The sequence below is a fragment of the Leptinotarsa decemlineata genome, unplaced genomic scaffold (genome assembly GCF_025532065.1).
Source record: "Leptinotarsa decemlineata unplaced genomic scaffold, Ldec_3_MD MMD2_tig00002159_RagTag_RagTag, whole genome shotgun sequence".
In the NCBI taxonomy this organism is placed as follows: Eukaryota; Metazoa; Arthropoda; class Insecta; order Coleoptera; family Chrysomelidae; genus Leptinotarsa; species Leptinotarsa decemlineata.
Window position 1 is genome coordinate 8,897,968 of NW_027412574.1, and position 18,817 is coordinate 8,916,784.

The following is an 18,817-nucleotide window of genomic DNA, read 5'->3' on the forward strand; positions in this document are numbered from 1 at the left end:
TATTATTGCGAATGTACTGAAGAATTATTGTTAAAATTATTACAATGTGTTAAAACAACGATAAAAATAAAATAAATACAACAATAAAAATTAATTGGCGCTCCGGGGCGACTTCATTGATTCCAGTGGCGCATTTGCTTTTTCAGCTGCAGGAAAACCCGGAAAAACCTGCAGCACCACATCATCGGCAGATCTTGATCCAACAATGTCCTCTCTCTCATAAAACAAAATGTAGGGTGTCTCCAGAGGCTCCAATAAATTCAATGCATCGCCAGAACACTTCGTGACACAACTATCGTCAAACTTAAACCAGTCCGTTTCTTCTTTGACCAAGGCGTAATAATGACCACATTCAACGCCAGAACCACAGTGAACAATGACTGCATGAATATTATAACAGTGGTCTGCTAGGTTGAAATGTTCATCTATTTCGAACCTTCCAAATAGTTTCTTGCTTCCGTTAGAGGTTGAGTCTTGTTTGAAAATCATCAGTGTTATTATTAGATTGACTGGTGCCTCAGCTATACTTGTTTCCTTGTAACAGTCAGTTAGTTTGGCGCATGTTTGACAATACAGTTGATCATCACCTGTTAAAAATTCCATTTTCAGATGATTTAACAATAAGCTTTGCACGGACTGGTAATTAGTCGTATTAGGAAAAGCTAGATGAAGTTCCAGAAATTCACATAAGTTTTCAGTACTTCTTGAACATTTACCACAAAGTAAACAAGTGAGGATTTTTCCAGCAAAAGATTTACAAACACAAGACGAGATGGGTTGTACATTCAGTCCAGAGCGGCTGGGAGTATTGATTTTGCTATTGTTTTGCTCACGAAGAGTATTCAACAAGAACCCCAAGAATTCGGAACAATCCTCTTGTTGTCCTAACGAGTATCTAGTGGACTTCAAAGACTCCAGAAGAATTATTCAAAAGTTAGAAAAAGCCAAATTTTTTGAAATTCATAGCGACCACCAGCTTTTTTTCGTTTCCTCTACTCTTGAGACTGAATATAGCATACGAGAAAAAAGTTCGCATCGTGGCAAATTTTCAAGATTTATAAAAAAAAAGAAAAAAGAAAACGAAATTTGACTCTGTAATTGAAGGCCAAAGGGTCTAATTTAATTATTTATTCAAGTAGAACGAGATCGATATCTTTTTGAGATCAAGAGATACCTATTCCTTTCTTGATTCTTCCTCATAGAAGTTCGAAAAGAAGAATCATTTTCCGGTTATTCACTTCGAGTAGGCCTCTCCTCCTCAATCCACTCAACTACTCCACAAGCATGGAGTAATATATGAGCAGCAAACAGTAAACGGAATTTATGTTGTTTTTGCCCCGAAAAGGAAAAGAGATTAATTCACTGCGGTTACTTTTTCAAGTGGTTACTTTTTCAAGTTTCGACCTATACACTCTCTATATAGGCCTTTGCACATTTATCCAAATTCCTTACCGCTAGCATGTGTGTATCACACTCAAGGACATGTCGAGAACCTTTAACTAAGAAATGAAATAGTTGAGATCGTCCATTATACTTTCGGGCAGCTGTATTCAAGAATATTTCTTAGCTGAGCTGAAGATGATATAATATGATCATCATAATTATATTTGTCTCAATGACGTTAGCTTATTACATTATTCCTTGCTTGATTTTTCTCTGCAAGTGAATCCGTTTTTTTATCTGCAATCGGTTTGTAGAAAACCTTCACATCATGTTAAATTCTAATGGTCCACACTCTCAATCAGCTAATATTCAATTATATTTATGAACGTCTCATTTTCCACGTAAGTCGAACCCACTTTAGTTTGCAATATACCCTGATAATGTAATAGCAATCAATACCTTGATCATTACTGTATGTCTTGAATGAAATATTTCTAATTTTCTGGTTTGTCCAATTAATATCATAACCCCGATCACGGGATTTAATTTCTTGAGAACTGAGCACCGCGGAAATCACGAGTTCGGAGGTCAATTGAACGGTGACGTTAATTCCTGCAGAATCACTGGCCAACAACCAGGTATTCATTGAACATGAACGTAAGTCTGATAAGAATAAATTACCTAAAGCGTGTGTAACGGACGTGGAGAATACGAAAAAATGAAAATTTTTCCAGATTGCTCAAGAAGCAGTAAGATCCAGATTATATATTCAAGGCACCGTGAAACTTGTTACTTTTTACCATTGAATCATCAGATTTACAATTTTTTGTTGTTGAAAGTATTGAAACATGAAAATAAAAAAAAAATACTATTGAAAAAGTGTTAATGAAGAAGAAAAAATGTCGCTATACTCTCATGTGACTTAAGGCCACGCCAGGGTTTTCTTCTATCTATCCATTGGTCCGCAGCTCATACGTAGATGTTGTGGGGACCTTATGTACGTGGACTGTTGAAAAAATAAGGTGAATATTCAAATTTCGCGGGCTACGTATATTCGATTGGCGATTTTTTATTTTTTTTAAGTTGGTACACTCATCTCGAACATATGTTCACAGTTTCAGCTGTTTAGCATGTTTAGTTTGTTGATGAGAAGCATAAAAGTTAGAAGTATTTTGCGTGTTCAACGATTTTCTGCTATCGAAAAAAATGGATCAAAGAATTTGCAACAAATTTCGTGTGAAAATAGAATTAATTATAGAAAAACATTTGAAACGTTGACAGTGGCATACGGTGATTGTACTCTGAGTCCAGAAAAATGTTTACAAGCATATCACATCAACAAGTGTTGAAAATGTTGAGGAAGTGAAGAAAATTGGAGAATCGTCGAAACACTATTAGAGAAGTTGCTGAGGATGTCTGCATATCATTTGGCTCACGTCATGCAATTTTTTCAGAAATTTAAGGCATGAAGCGTGTGGCAGCAAAGTTTGTTCCAAAATTGCTGAATTTCTACCAAAACAAAACTGTTGCCCGAGCATTGATCAGGAATTGGTGGATGACGTCAACGGTGATTCAGATTCGCTCAAAAGAGTCATAACTGGTGACAAATCGTGGGATATGTCATCGAAACCAAAGTCCAATTGTCTCAAAGGAAGAGCTCAGGAGATCCAAGACCAAAAAATGTCAAATGTCAAGGTTTTGCTCACTGTTTTCTTCGATTATCGTGCATCAGGAGTTCTTGCCACATGGTCGTACGGTCAATAAGGAGTATTATCTTGAAGTTATGCGAGGAGTTATACGAAGAAATCGTCCGGTATTATGGAAAAACGCGTAGTACGAAAAAGCTACTGTGATAGCGAAACATGTCGTGATATATTTTTCGAACATAAAGTTTGTGAAGATCAAATCATACGGTGTAGTTTATGAGATTGCGGTTTTATTTACACTTTATGTCAAAGTAGACCCTGTACTGAGGGTTGATTTTATACTGGAGATACCTACTATCCTTTCTCGGGTGTGACAAATGTTCCATTTGTTCTACATATAAATTGTATCTCAATGTCAATACTTTTCAACTTATTTGCGATTAGAAGTGCTATTGTACAATCATTAAATCCACGTATGCAGCCGTTTCTCGCTGAAAAACAGCCAATGTTATCAAGAAAATCATTCCTAATCAAAATGTATCTCATGAAAAAAAAAAAACAAAAATGGTGGGTTTATGGTATCTGTAGAACCACTATAGAACGAAGCAGTAATATTTCAATGTGGGTTGAAGATATCAACGTGAAACCACCAAAAACTATGTATTTTTCAAGGAATACTTTCGAATTACTTGAATATGAGTTATGAAAAAAATAATGTTGGTACCTATGTTTTTCGGAGATACTGAATCACCCTGTATCATTCCAAATAAAATAAAACCACATCCGCAGCCGTTTTTGCGCTGATAAAGAGCGAATGTTATCAAGAAAATAATTTCTAATCAAAATGTAGCTAATGAAGAAAAAACAAAAAGAATGGCGAGTTTGTGGTGTCTTGAACCACTATAAAATGAAGTAGTAGTAATTTGATGTGGGTTGAAGATTTCAACGTGAAGCCGCCAAAAATAATACATTTTTCATGGAAACAATACACAAATTTTTTGAATTACTTGAATAAATCTTCATTACTGCTTTCTAAAAAAGTTTCTAGCATCAAAACTGAGCGAGTTGTGAAGAAAACAATGTTGGTCGTTATGTTTTTCGGAGACAATGAATCACCCTGTATCATTTCAAATAAAAAGAATCGTTTCAACTTCACCTACGTTTACTTCATTCACGTGTTTTTAGTATCCTCTAGAAGTTGGACAGGTTCAAAGTGCTTCGTTTAAAAAATAATGAGCTGGAAGGGAAAAAAGCATTTTCGTAATCGGTCAAAAGTTTCATTTTTCTGATAATAACTTAAAAACGTTCAATGATACGCAAAGTGTAGCTATGAGGTGTGTTAATAATGCTCCACTTATTAGTTTTAGAGGTATTTCTAGTAAAAGGCATTTTTTGCAAATAAAAAAAAAATCACTTCAAACTCATCATTTCAATAGGTTAAAAAATTGCTTGTGCTGCAATGATAAAATTTATACTGCAATTTCTATTTTGTATGTTTATTGTACATCGCAAGATCATCGCCTCTAAAATATGTCTGCTCTCTTTGTATGCGATTACACCATGTTGTGTTAAAAAAATCAATTTGGAAATTCATGACTGACTGTTAACGACTTTTTACGATTTGAAGCTTGATAGTAAGTACACGAATCTACCCGTAATGCTTTATAAGACTCCAATTGGACATGTCACAACATCTTCATAAAATCTAACGACATACTTCAATTCCCCATAGGCACCGCTCTCAGCATTTCAAAAGATTATCCAGCATTGCCCGCCAGTATCCATAAAAAAGATCTCTTAGCACATGTTTTTCCGTTGAACAGCTGTCGCTCCCCTACGAACGACAACTCTCAAAAGTCAAAACTTGTGCATGCTTAGGACTAACGAGGTCTTATCTTTTAACGTATGATTTCTAACACGGGTTTGACGGATGAAGTGAAAATTGATCATCCAACCTTGTGGTTCGAACCACCGGTTCACACAGCGGTTGATTGAGTGAATAAATCGTATCATCCACGTCAACCCACCAGGCTACCGTCCCAAGGGCACACATTTCACTTTTTGTAGAACCCTCGTAGAATTCAACCATATTTATTTTATTATATATCGTAATTTTGTATCAATCTATGTATTGATATTCTAAAATAAATAGCATCATTATTATTAGTATTTTGTACATTTCTTCCCAAAATGAAATTTTACTGAGCTGAACAATGAGAATAATTTTGATAGGTGATAGAAATACACAAATTCTTGTGATGTTGGAGAGATTGAACTGGATGAATATCAATGATTTTTGGATATATCACTTTAATACATACATAAAAGCCAGTTAGTTATTTCGGTAACATATTTTGAAAATTCAAAACAAATCAGTAATACACATATTTATGATACAAAAGGACAATACAACTTCATTTCATTTCAGAATAACTGAATAAATTCTTTTTTTTTTCCAAGAGAATAGTGAAAATCCATATATAGTATAATTTTGGTGACTTTACATATGCATTCATCAATTTGCATTCATGTTTCTGTATATAAATCAACTTCATCAATTTTTCAGGTATTTTTCCACAACTGTATTTTCCAGACTATGTGATTTTTTCAATGTTCAATCTACTGAAATAGCTGAAGGTATTTCAACTTGTACAAATATCTTCATTACGAAAAAGTAACAGATTGTTTTTCATTTCTTTTCCAAGTTTTTTCAAATTGACTCTCACCAAGGTTGATGATTGATGTTTGCTGATTATGATGACAAAATATACGCAAACCTCAAACGCAACAGTCAAATCCTTTGATATCAAAAAACGAAATATTATTTTTATATCTAAATGGACAATTAGATTGTCGACTGACCCCTCTTACGTATGAGATCTCCCTCGTATATTATCTCTTCCACGAAATGGAATTATAAATGCGTAATATACCAGTCTGAATCATAACAAATCATAAATATTGGCGGCGCCACATAATGATTCTTCGGATGTCCATTTTGCATTGACCAAACATTTCTTCTTTAATAAAAAACACATTAGTGTATGTCGATTGTGAAAGTTCTAGTAAAAACGATATTTTAAAAGGTAAAGTCGAAATCTCGAGACGGCATATGCATTAAAAATTTCACATTGATTTAATAAATTTTACAACATTGCAGCTATCTGTCAGCAGGAACATGTTTATGGCTTTCCAGGTTGTATTTATTTTTACATTTCGCATAATATATATGTATGAACGGCCAGTTATTTGTGAGTCAGGTTTATAAGAAATGTTGGTCTTCCTACTGAAATTTGAGCGGCATCGCAAAACCCGTGTACAACAGAATCGAAGAATTAATTGCATTCGAGAGCTGGAACTGCCTGTTTCTTAGTGTCGATCGCTTGATTCCTATGCTTAAGTATCGATTTTCAATAGTAAGTGCATTTTATTCATCTGGAAAAACAATGTCTGGAAGTTCATTCCATAAGCATCTGGAAAAGTTTAGTTAGAGGTGCCTAGGTTAGGTTAGGTTAGGTCCAAAGTGAGTGGGTCTAATCGACCCCCCACCGCAACCCGCAAGGGTTTATTGTGGCTCACACCTATTCTCACTCGACCAAATGAACCCAGCTTCTTAACGAAGCCGATTAGTTTGTATGGTGAGTGATCTTTCAGGTCAGATGGTGAGAGTATGGTTCTGCCGAACTCTAAAAACCTGATTCGGTCTCCAGCGAGGCAGGCAGGAAGTATGTGTTCTGCTGTTCCATTATTTTCCAAACAGAGGCGACACACACTATCTTTCGACAGTCTGAGTCTCGGCAAATGATGATTCAAATGACAGTGACTTGTAAGAAGGGCTGTTAGACATCGTAGTTCATCTCTACTATAGTTCAAAAACTGTTGGGTATCAAGCTTTGAAGGGTGAATAAACGCTTTGGCGTGAGGCAATCCTGGAAGATTCTGCCAGAAGTCCAAAAATCTTCTTGCTATCCAGGTGTTCAATCTTTGTTTGGCAAAGCCTTCAGCGATGCCAATGCCAGGTTCTGGTACGATGAAACTGCTTGCAGCACCCTCCTTTGCAAGGGAGTCAGCAGCCTCATTGCCTTCCCGGACAGTAAGGCCAGGAATCCAGACCAGAGGCAATCTGTTAAGTCTTCCTATCGAGGAGAGTTGTTTTTGGCAATTTGCTACCAATTTAGACGTATCCTGGTAGAAGCCAAGAGCTTTCAATGCCGCTTGACTTGTGTGTGAGGTTGGCTTCTTCAAATCTCTCCCCACACAAAAGCGTAAATTTCCGCTTGAAATACAGTCGCATATGTTCCTAGGCAGGTTGATATCTCTTGCCTTGGTCTGCAATTGAAAACACCTGCACCAGAACCGGAAGGTGTTTTTGATCCATCTGTGAACCAACAACTATCTGCTCTTAATATTTCCTTCTCCCCGAGGATCTAGTCCTCTCTACTCGGGAACAGTTCTTTATAAGACAGTTGGAGGCATAAAGTCAGAGGCCATTCCCAGAATGCTGTGACTTCTAGTGGCAATCAACAGTATGTTGCATTCTCCATTAGTTCAACTAACCAACATACAAAAAATAGTTGAAATTGAGTTGTTAACTGGGTGAATGGGGTTTTTTGAGTTTGCACATTTTTTCTATTAATTTTTCAAACCCGTGTATTTTAATCCGCTGATTATGGATTTGGCGCTCCGATCTACTTTTGGTAATAGGTCCTATCAAAACTTTGATGTCAAGTCAAGTCTAATTCAAGAAATGAGAAATATTTTGACAAATTTCGACAATAGAAGTAGTCAACTTAAAAAAACTAAGCCTATATCATGCTACACATTATATTGAATAATACTTCGTTATAAATATATTATTATACAGCTTATTCACGCGAGTTCATACTACTTCTTCATGCTACATGTGCCACCTTTCATCAAAAACGCGGCCTGATATCTTCAAAATCCAACAAACTATTCACACATATTCTTATACCTAGTTATCTTTCAACGATAGCTAACTTAGCGTACCCGCATTTTAGTATTTAAATATTGGTTCATATAATGTAGTACTTCCGAAGCCATTTAGACAGATACCTTATTGATACTTATCGTGTAAATACGTCAGTATGTAATCAACATATTTTAAAAATGTTCGATGAATTTTATTTAAAAAAATGCATTGCTTTTTTGGTTTGATACTTTAAATTTTTGGGTTTGACGGGTGAGAATCAACTTCCAACAAGCAATTACTCTGATTTTTTTTATAAGCCACATTTACCCAGGATCGTTGTCGATAAAATTCTTACTACGTGGGTTTTTTGTTGAAAAATGTACAATTCGCGAATAAATCTAAAAGTATTAATTTTCAGGAAAAAAAAATATTAGAACTAAAATTGTTTGAAACTAGTTAATCTATCAATTCCCGAACTTATTTTCATTGAGACATTTTTCACTCCCGAAAAATGATAACTTACTGACCCAGGGTAAAGGTAAAACACTCAGTATTTGGTCAATTTTGAGGTAGAGAGTAAGTAGAACCTAAATCCAAATTTTCATGAACATCGGTGCTGTTAGAAAACAACCATGAGTTTGTGTTTTGGTTATAAAGGATCTTTCATTAAGCGCGTCCTATCTTTAAACTTTAATAAAACAAAGTGTCTCTGAGATATCCTCGAAATTTGAAACTTCCAATTTTTAATGACTCTGGCGCATGAATGGGATGGCACGGGTTATGTTGGCTTTGAGAACCGCTGACGTTTGTGGTTTATTCTCAGACACCTGCGAGTTAAGAAAACCCCACGAAAAAATCTATCATGGTCAAATCGCACGATCTCAGTGACCATTTCACATCACCTTCACATATTCTCAAATCGCTCGTGCAGAGTACTCAATGTGGCATGAGCTGGGTGGCACATTGCGCCGTCCTGTTGAAACCACATGTCGTTGGCGTCCAGATCATCCAACTCAGGCTGAAAGAAGTTTGTAACATGGACCTATAGTGCTGTGATGGCGTGGCCAACGTCGTCTCAAAGAAATATGGACCGGTGACGTCGCCAACCCATTTTCTTTGTGAAAATCAGGGTCAATTGACAACTAGTCCAGGGCCCATTTAGCGAACACACGTCGTTGACTATGGTCGTTCACCTTTAGTTTCTGGGTAAGTTGAATTATGTACGGGTGCAGGCCCAAGTAACAATGCAAAATTTGACAAATTGTGGTCTGCGAAAAGCAGATTCAGCTCAGCTCCAACAAGATGGCCGTTATCAATTGTAAAGGTTCAGAATTCCCAGTTGGAAGACCATACACAAAACGTGGTTTTACTGATACATCGAAACAGGTCTGGGAATGTCATGAAGAACTAACAAAAGTGGCGAAAAGAAATCATCGGCCAAGCAACCCAATATTCATGCCCTGAAGCAGCTGTGGCAGTACCACCCAGATTGGAAATTGGGTCTATAAGAAATAGACACGGAAAAACTTCTATAAAGGGATCGTCCGAGAAGAAAATTGAAGAACGGCTTCAACAAGGCAGGGATCGGCTCAGAACAAATACAGGGCTACTATCCATTGAGAGGGCACCTGAACAAAATAGGACTGTATAAGATACCTTAGCTAAGACAAAGAAGTAAAGGAACATAGACAGTTCGTCACATTTTATACTAATCTGAGGCACTGGATCACAGGAGGCAGACAATGTATCTACAGCCCAAATTATGTCAAGAAGAATATGACTTACATCTAGCACAGGACCTGTACAAACTAGTACGAGATACATGATTGTAGGAACGGATGTCATGAAAAAGATGGGAGCGAAACGCATTGAGTACATGATGCTGAAGTGTTTTTCGGATGTCAAAACTTTTCTCACTCATGCGAAAATAACGAATAAAATTAATTTGATACATTTTCAAACTGTCGAACAATATATGAAGTTGTTCATCTTCAAGATAATCAATGAATGGACGCGAAATTGTCAGTATTTTTTTCTATTTTATATCAAGAGTACCAAAGTATGCAGTCTAAATGAGTTTTAAACTTGATGAAAACGTTTTTGTATTAATATTGAAAATATCTTTTGTTACAGCAGTAACTTGACAAATGGCCAAAAATCGCAAACAATCAGCACACTAGTTGTTTCTATCCGCTTTTCATTTTTTCTGGAAAATGAAGCGTGCTTCGAAAATAAATCAAATGCTAAAAAGTTTCAACAAAACGTCAGTGGCGCAAGTTTTATGTTTAATAATTTTGGCTAAACTTTGTCCAGAGATTCCGTTGGACTCAATAATTTATATCTAATCCAGTCTAAATGAACATCTTTTTACTGTAAATAACATGGAAAATTTCGTCAAAATCGGGTAAAGGATATTTACAAAACGATTTTTTCGAAAAGTTAAACACCCTATATTCTGGAAACAATATATTTCCAGACCCATGATTACTTAAACTGTTTCACAGAAAAGTAGCGCGCCCTTACATTTTTTTACTGCAATTAAAAAACATTCTGTATTGTAATGCAAGATAGAATCAGATTATTATACACTCAGGTCATTTGTTTAGCAAAATTTGGAAAAGTATGGCTTTACCTACATTTTACCGGATTAAATTTGGTGAACTCGAAATATAATCCTCTCTAAATGTGGCATCACCCCGTAACAGAAGAAACCCAGCAGCCGACTAACCTCAAACAATTCACAACAGAAACATAATCATCACATACATCAAAATGACATACGATACCTTTGCTTCGAGGCGGCTCTTCGAGAGATTTTCGACTTGCTCTTCGACATCAACTCTGGCGCTGACCGACTTGTCTTCGACGTTATGCGCTGGCGGAGTAGCGGGGGGGCCGCAGAGTCGCACCTGTTTCTTCTGACCCCTTTCACGAGCTTCCTTGGAAAATGTTCCTCTTCAGGCTTTTCGGGAGGGTAGTTTCGGACCCGTGTCGGGAAAGGGCAGAGAGACCCTCTCGAAATGGAGTTCTGTGTCGAGCTGGTGGAGGATAATTCTAGCAGATGTCGTGCCGACTATGTAGCGGGACTGCTGCGTTACTGAAACGAGTGATTCATGCTGGATTTTCGATTTTTATTGTTATTTTTTTATTACGTGAGGTGGTTCCGGGTCAGAGGTGTACGCAATCGACGTTGATTGTACGAGGTGTTTCGAAATGAAAATTGGTACTGGGTGTGCGAGGGTCATCGAATTGATTCGGTGTTCGTGAGCTTATTTTGTACGTTGGCTGGGGATTTCATTACCTCCATTTTTCCCTTTCTTGATTTATGGGATATTTCGCGTCGTCGTAAGCGCAGTATGACAAAAGCTGTCATTTATGATGGATCGGAGGAAATTCATGAAATTATATACCAACGAAGAAATATTTGTTTTTAACCTCAAAATAGACCTCGTCGTCGGCGATGAATTTCTTTCCAATTAGCATTCTCTTGATGCCAGAAAAACGTCGCTGGGGGTCATATTTGAAGAATACGGTGGAAGCGGAATCAATTCGAAGCCCAATTCCTGCACTTTTGCCATAGTTTTCATTGATTTGTGACACGGTGCATTGTCTTGATAAAATAACACTTTCTTTTTCTCCAAAAAGAGAAAAAGAGCCGTTTTTCGCGATTCCGTTCTTCAACATAACCTTTCCAGCCGACTGTTGCGTCTTTGCACGCTTCGGAGTCGGTTCACCACGAGCAGTGGTGAAAAATGTAATGCTTTATCAACACACGAAATTCCTTTTTATCCATTTTTTTGCACGCTTTATATTAGCTTCATCTGTATGTATGTTTGTTTGCTTGTAACTTCCAAGCTCGGGATCTTTATTGACAGAATTATCGTCATTATTATTGCTTGATCTATTCGCGGGCAGATGGCGCTGTACGTAACCTGCTTAATCTATTCGCGAGCAGGTGGCGCGGTACGTCATTTCCTTGATATTTGTTCATCTATTCGCGGGCAGATGGCGCTATACGCAACCTCTTGATAGGTTGTTCAAAAGAAAATCAAAATAAAAGATGGATTTCAAGAATTATAAGTGTTAGCGAAATTTTGTACTGCAGATGAAATATTTAGGTATTTAAATATTTTCAATTACCCGTGATTTAGTACAAAAAAAAGTTTTGAACGAAACGAAAGATACTTTTTAAAATCCAATTCGATTAATTGAAAGCAAATTGTACAGTTACTTGAATATTTCAAAAAATCGAAAAATTAGAATGAAGGTGCTTGACATACGTATCAAATCAACAGATTGATTTGAAAAATAAAATTATTCACTGAAGAAATCCATTAATATTTTGAATTAGACTTCAAATCAAAACATCAAGACTGAATTGTTTATTGAAATTATTACTGCAAATTTTCTTTTCACTTCGAAACAAATTATACAACTGTCCACCCTCTGTTGGAGACTTACTATACTACCTGCATCTCAGTATTACTATAGAATTTAAGACCTCAAACTTTATTATGTTGTTTGAGAGGAATTTTACAATCGTGCGCCGTCTGTTAAAGATTTAGAGTACTAGTGACTGAAACTTAAAAAAAAATATTTTTCTCAATAAATCGGACTAAAAAGCGAAAAATAAATATTGTTTAAAGAAACTAAGAAACACGCTATTATAGTATATGAAACTGAAAAGTGAAAAATAAATATAGCTTTGAAAAACTAAAAAACACGCTTTTAAAGAACATCGAACTAAAAAGTTAAGAATAATTTTTTTTAAATAAGCTTTAAACAATAACAAACGAAAAATACTAGTATTGCTGTGAAAAAATTGTGGGCGCTTTGTGCGATATTTTTTGTATATCAAGCGCCCGTCGTTTTTTTCACAATAATACTAGTTTTTTTTGTTCGTTTTTGTTTTGAGCTTATTTAAAAAAAAAAAAAACATTATTTTTAACTTTTCAGCTCGATGTTCTTTTAAAGCGTATTTTTTAGTTTTTTAAAGCTATATTTATTCAAACTAACAGGTTGCTTCACTCAAAATGTTCTATCCCACAAACTAATAGTCCTACTGCTGTGAAATTTGTACACGTTTCTTTTGAAGGTTAGGGTTAACAAAAAATCACATGGATTCAATACTAGTAACGCCATCTGTATGTTAGCGCCCAGAACGATAACGATAATAGTTTTGGATGGCCGCGAAGTAAAGTTGATCGAAATAGCTGACTGAGGCTCTAAAGATATCAAAGGAACGTGTTGGACATGTGCATGAATATTTCAGTGATTGCCGCGCGAGCTCACAATCGACCGAAAACAACAACGAATTGATGATTCTGAGCAGTGTTTGAAGCTGTTCCACCATAAAAAACACGAATTTCTGCATCGATACGTGACAATGGATGAAACATGGCTCTATAATTTCACCCCAGAATCAAAGCGATCGCCATCTGCATAGACTGCACGTGATGAACCGACCTCAAAGCGTGCAAAGACGCAACAGTGGGCTGCCAAGTATCAGTGTGTATCGTATAATATTCATCTTGAAGAGGGAAAACCTATCAACAGTGACAATGAAATGTCATTATTAGATCTGGCGACTTTTTTCTGTTCTCAGACCTCAAGAAAATGCGCGCTGGAAAGAAATTTAATTTAAAAAATATTTTTATATGTTAGCCTACGAATTTCAACTTGACTAATATTCGAAGGGAACTCCATTGGAAACCTGAAACAACTATCTTTTTTTACGAATATCATATTAGCAAAAAAAATATTTTTTGTCATAGTATGGACGATTCACCCTGCATACTTTTTAATTTTTCACAATAACTTATTATATTAATTCGGAAATTTCTGACATGTTCACGAAAGATATCCTTCGTATACTTTAAGACTTTTTTATCTTTTTCATTTATTTTATATTTCTTCTACAACTCCGATATTTATATTCATGTGTTCGCGCCAACAGCATACATTTTGAATAGCATTTTCACAAATATTCCCAAAATGTTGTAATAAAACTAAAGTATCTTCGGAATCATTGCGTCCCTTTAGATAATAACAGTTTTTACGTGAATGTATGACTTTATATCCCAGCTAAGATTAATATGTATCTTCATTCAGATCACATTCGATGGGTTTCGATGAAAGGATTCACCCACACATCTACCCACGTCCAATTAATGATTTCTCTTCACCTTGACATTTCTGAAGTTAATGAATTTAAAACTCAGGCACTACCAGAAATCGAAGTGATTTCAACATATAAGGCTTTTTTCCTATAATTTGTTTGTTATGACAAAATTTCAATATAAGTATATTTTATGTCATCAAAGTAGTAGCTTCGATACGTATCTAGGTTATGATTTTATTATTGAACTATGGTTTTGTAAGCTTTCAAGTTCAGGCGTTTCAATCAAGTGATGTAATCTTCATTAGCGAAACATGTCTTCATATTTTTTCAAAATAAAGTTGGTGGAAATCAAATCGTACGATGTAGTTTATGAAAGATTATGTTTAATGTAATTGTGTATAATTAAGTCACACAAATCTGAGTTTAATAATATTACTTTGTGAATTTTTGAGGAAATATTTGTCGTTGCACGAGACTAATAAATTCTATTTTGATAAAAATGCTCTAAAATTGATCAGTCATGATAGAAGTGAGACTTACAAAAAAAAATTCTATGGAGCTCCTACAAGTTTCTCAATTTTTTGAAACATACAGAAAATAATTAGAGACAAATATGCATAGCTGATTGATCCCAAAGTTTAGATAAAATAATTATAGTTTGAAAAGACTGAAAAACACGCTTTTATATCATACGAAACTAAAAAATGAAAAATAAATATAGTTTAAGAAAACTAAAAAACACGCTTTTAAAGAACAGCAAACTAAAAGTTGAAAATAATAAAAAAATAAGCTTAAAACAATATTGAACGAAAAATACTAGTATTATTGTGAAAAAAGCGTGGGCGCTTTGTGCCATTTTTTGTATATCAAGCGCACGTCGCTTTTTTCACAATAATACTAATATTTTTCATTCGTTATTGTTTTAAGCTTATTAAAAAAATATTTTTAACTTTTTGATTCGATGTTCTTTAAAAGCATGTTTTTTAGTTTTATTCAACTATATTTATTTCGCATATAATTGCAATTTGTAAGCATTTCTGTAATTTCCCCAGATTCCTGAAAACCGTCATATGATATTTACAATGTGTTCATAAAGAAATACCAAGTCATTATCAGCATTTGCAAAATAAAAATTAAAATTAAACATTTCCGAAACAGATTGATTTTTGATTACGATTACATTTTTTGAATTCAATTAAATATATATGGGGGTATTACTCTCTAGTAATAACGTCGTCACTGGTTTTTCATGTGAGTGATTAAAAAAATTATTTTAAAATGCCTCAAGTTGGTACACACGGTATCATTGGTATAAGGAATTTACAGATCATAGAGATGATTATTTTACCAATTACCATTAAAAAAAGGGTAATGGGTAATTTGTTACCTATCTGAAATTATCTGAATGATTTTTGAGTTGCAAAAAAACTTCAAGAAAGTCAAAATCAACAAACCGTTTGATAAAATGTACCAACGTACATAATATGGAAATGTTTAAAGAAATCTAACTACAAGATTTTATAGTCAGTTATATTCAACATAGGTTGTTTCTTTCTTAATTAAAATCACGCAAAACCAGTTACGAATACTTTTCCATTGCATTTGTGATAAAATTTTCATCAATCAGCTGAAAATCATTAGTATTCACAATTAACGAAACTTATCGAAATCGGTCTTTCTTGTTTCCTTTTCTATTAACTGAATTCATCTTCCGTAACTGATTTTCAATTTCCTTTCAAGTCCTTTTGAAGAAATACAAAGATTTGAAATTTTATTTCAAGTTCCCCTGGGAACAAATTTATTTCAATTTGTTGAGTAATCAATCTGTGAACTTTCTGCGAACTTTCTAAAATGCTAATGGTAATCTCAAAATCTTATTTCATCGATCACCATTAACCTATCGGTACCGGCGATAGTGTGGTTAACGGAAAAACAGAGTGATGATTTGTGGATTGTATGGTTCTTTCGCGTGTATATTGTTTAGAAAAATGACCATTGATATTTTCCGATTTCAGAGAGGGAGCCTGAAAATCAGCTATCAAGCCCAAGGCAGCATGCGCGCAAAGGAGGGTTACAAATAAAGCAGCAAGCGCGCGTGTTAATAAAAAAAAATATTTTTTTCAAATGAAGAAATACATGTAAAGTGAGTTCGAATTATATCAAGGAGGTTACATACAGCGTCATCTGCCCGCGAATAGGCCAAGCAATAATGTCGATAATTCTATCAAATATAGATTCCGAGCATTCAAACGGGAAAAATATGAAATGAACAGGAGATTTACAAACAAACAAACAAGCATACATACATACATACAGAAGAAGCTAATGAAAGCGTGTTAAAAAATATACTTTTTTTAAATGAATAAATACATGTCAAGTGAGTTCGAATTATATCAAGGAGGTTACATACAGCGTCATCTGCCCGCGAATATGCCAAGCAATAATGTCGATAATTCTATCAAATATAGATTCCGAGCATTCAAACGGGAAAAATATGAAATGAACAGGAGATTTACAAACAAACAAACAAGCATACATACATACATACAGAAGAAGCTAATGAAAGCGTGTTAAAAAATATACTTTTTTTAAATGAATAAATACATGTCAAGTGAGTTCGAATTATATCAAGGAGGTTACGTACAGCGCCATCTGCCCGCGAATAGATTAAGCAATAATGTCGATAATTCTGGAGTTACAAACATACATAAAGTCATATATACAGGTGAAGCTAATAAAAGCGTGTTGAAAAAAAGGTTTTGGCTTTCTATTTATCTATCTTAATACAACAAAAAATGTGGGAATCTTTCAAAGAAAGAAAGAAAGCACTTAATTTAAAAATTTACCTGCATACAAAGATGTGTAAATCATGCAAAGAAGTAACTTTCAGACACAAACTGAAAGAAGAAGCCCTCTCAAAACAGCTACTTTCATATACACATTGAAAGTTACTTCCCCTTTTAATTTTTTTTCTGATTGATTCGGCCGTTACTTGATGAAGATCCATAGTAATTTTATAGGTAAACTGCAACTCACGATTTGATCTCCACAAACTTTGTGGAGATCAAATTGTTGTAGTTGTAGTGTATGAGATTCCCCTTTTCAATTGCAATCATATGTTCTGAAATGTGATTTCATGATTCCTAATACGATCGACCTTTTGTATGAGTTTTTCAACATTTAGCAAGGGTAAGTCTATATCGAAATTTAGTGGTGGGGATAATATGTACATATTCAGAATATCCAGCGTGGTATCAGCCGGCGAAGTAGTTGTTTTCTGGCAGGCATTTACCAGAACCTTCTATGTAGGCAATTGTGAGAGATAAATGTTCCGGGATTTCATTTAGAAATATTTATGCAGATGAATTAGAGATGGATTAGTATTGATTGTGTTGAATCTAAAGTACCTCATACGCTGAATACAAAAATATATGTTACTCAATATGTGAAATAGAAATTTTTCAGCAATAAATTAATAAAAAATGAATGAATCAATCACTATCTTTTCGGTACTTTCATCGTCTCTGAAACAGCTTAGCTGAATGTAAAAATGAAGTTTGTTTTTCGAACTAAAATATCTTCAAAATATAGAAATAAACAACTAACAACATAGATCCATGGAACGTTCTATCAATCTCTTCAAATATTATGGTTCGCACACCAAAACAGTACACTCGGAAAATGTTATTTAGAAAAGTTGTTCAGCATTGAATTGAAAAATACATCTTAATTTGAAGTCATGTCCATTTAAGTGAAGTTTCATTTTTTTACCCATTTTTAAATGAGAACTACGAAAAAAAATTGGTAAAACGATAAATAGACAGCATTCTGTATACGGCGGTTTATTTTAAAAGCCTGCAATATTACAAATTGCACAACTATGGTGTTGACCACGGTCAATTTTTTTGAAGAGTAAAATAATTTTCGAAGTTTTTGGTGCAAAGTTATTTTTATTTTTTTTTAACACCGAAAATTACTCAAATTTATACAGTATTGTAACAAGAACTCAATATTCAATTATATCAAATCACAAAACATCGAAACAAAATAGGTATTCTGGAACAAACTCATTGATTCACTGGAGATTTTCTTGTCCAAAATAATTCTCCAAAATACTCTCCAGAAAATCAATGAGTTTGTTCCAAAATACCTATTTTATTTCGATGTTTTGTGATTTGATATTATTGAATATTAAGTTCTTGTTACAATACTGTATAATTTTTAGTTATTTTCGGTGTTAACAAAATATAAAAATAACTTTGCACCAAAAACTTTGAAAATTATTTCACTCTTCGTGTTCTAAAAATACTTCAAGGTGTGATTTTCACTAGATAGTTTTACAAAAACGCAACACATGTTTCGCCATACAATGGCTTCCTCGGGCGTGTCTTAATAACTAATTCTACACATTAAATGCTATATATACCTCATTCTACAATTTGAGGTACCTACCTGAATTTCAAGTACCTGAACAACAAATGAATATTGAACAATAAAATTCACTACTGAGAGGGAGGTAAATAATTCAATAAATTACCTCGACTTAACCATTACGAAAAATAACAATAAACATAAATTTGCAATTTTCCACAAACCATCGTACACAGACATTATCATACATAATTCCTTCACATACCCTTACCAGCATAAATTTGCTGCATTCAATAGTATGCTTCACAGATTATTGAATATTCCACTGTCTGATAGGGAGTTCCAGAAAGAGCTGAATTTGAT

At 34.5% G+C, this 18,817-nt stretch overlaps 1 protein-coding gene and 1 long non-coding RNA gene across 3 annotated transcripts in view; one reads left to right on the top strand and one right to left on the bottom strand.

The window, feature by feature from the left end:
- The window catches only part of bs (serum response factor blistered), a 326,459-nt gene that overhangs the window by 179,309 nt on the left and 128,333 nt on the right, over positions 1–18,817 (top strand). The window lies entirely within an intron of this gene.
- The window catches only part of LOC141483041 (uncharacterized), a 71,625-nt gene that overhangs the window by 45,602 nt on the left and 7,206 nt on the right, over positions 1–18,817 (bottom strand). Inside the window, exon 2 of the long non-coding RNA XR_012465870.1 lies at positions 10,749–11,059. This is a non-coding gene — a long non-coding RNA (uncharacterized lncRNA). The remainder of the gene's footprint in view (positions 1–10,748; positions 11,060–18,817) is intronic.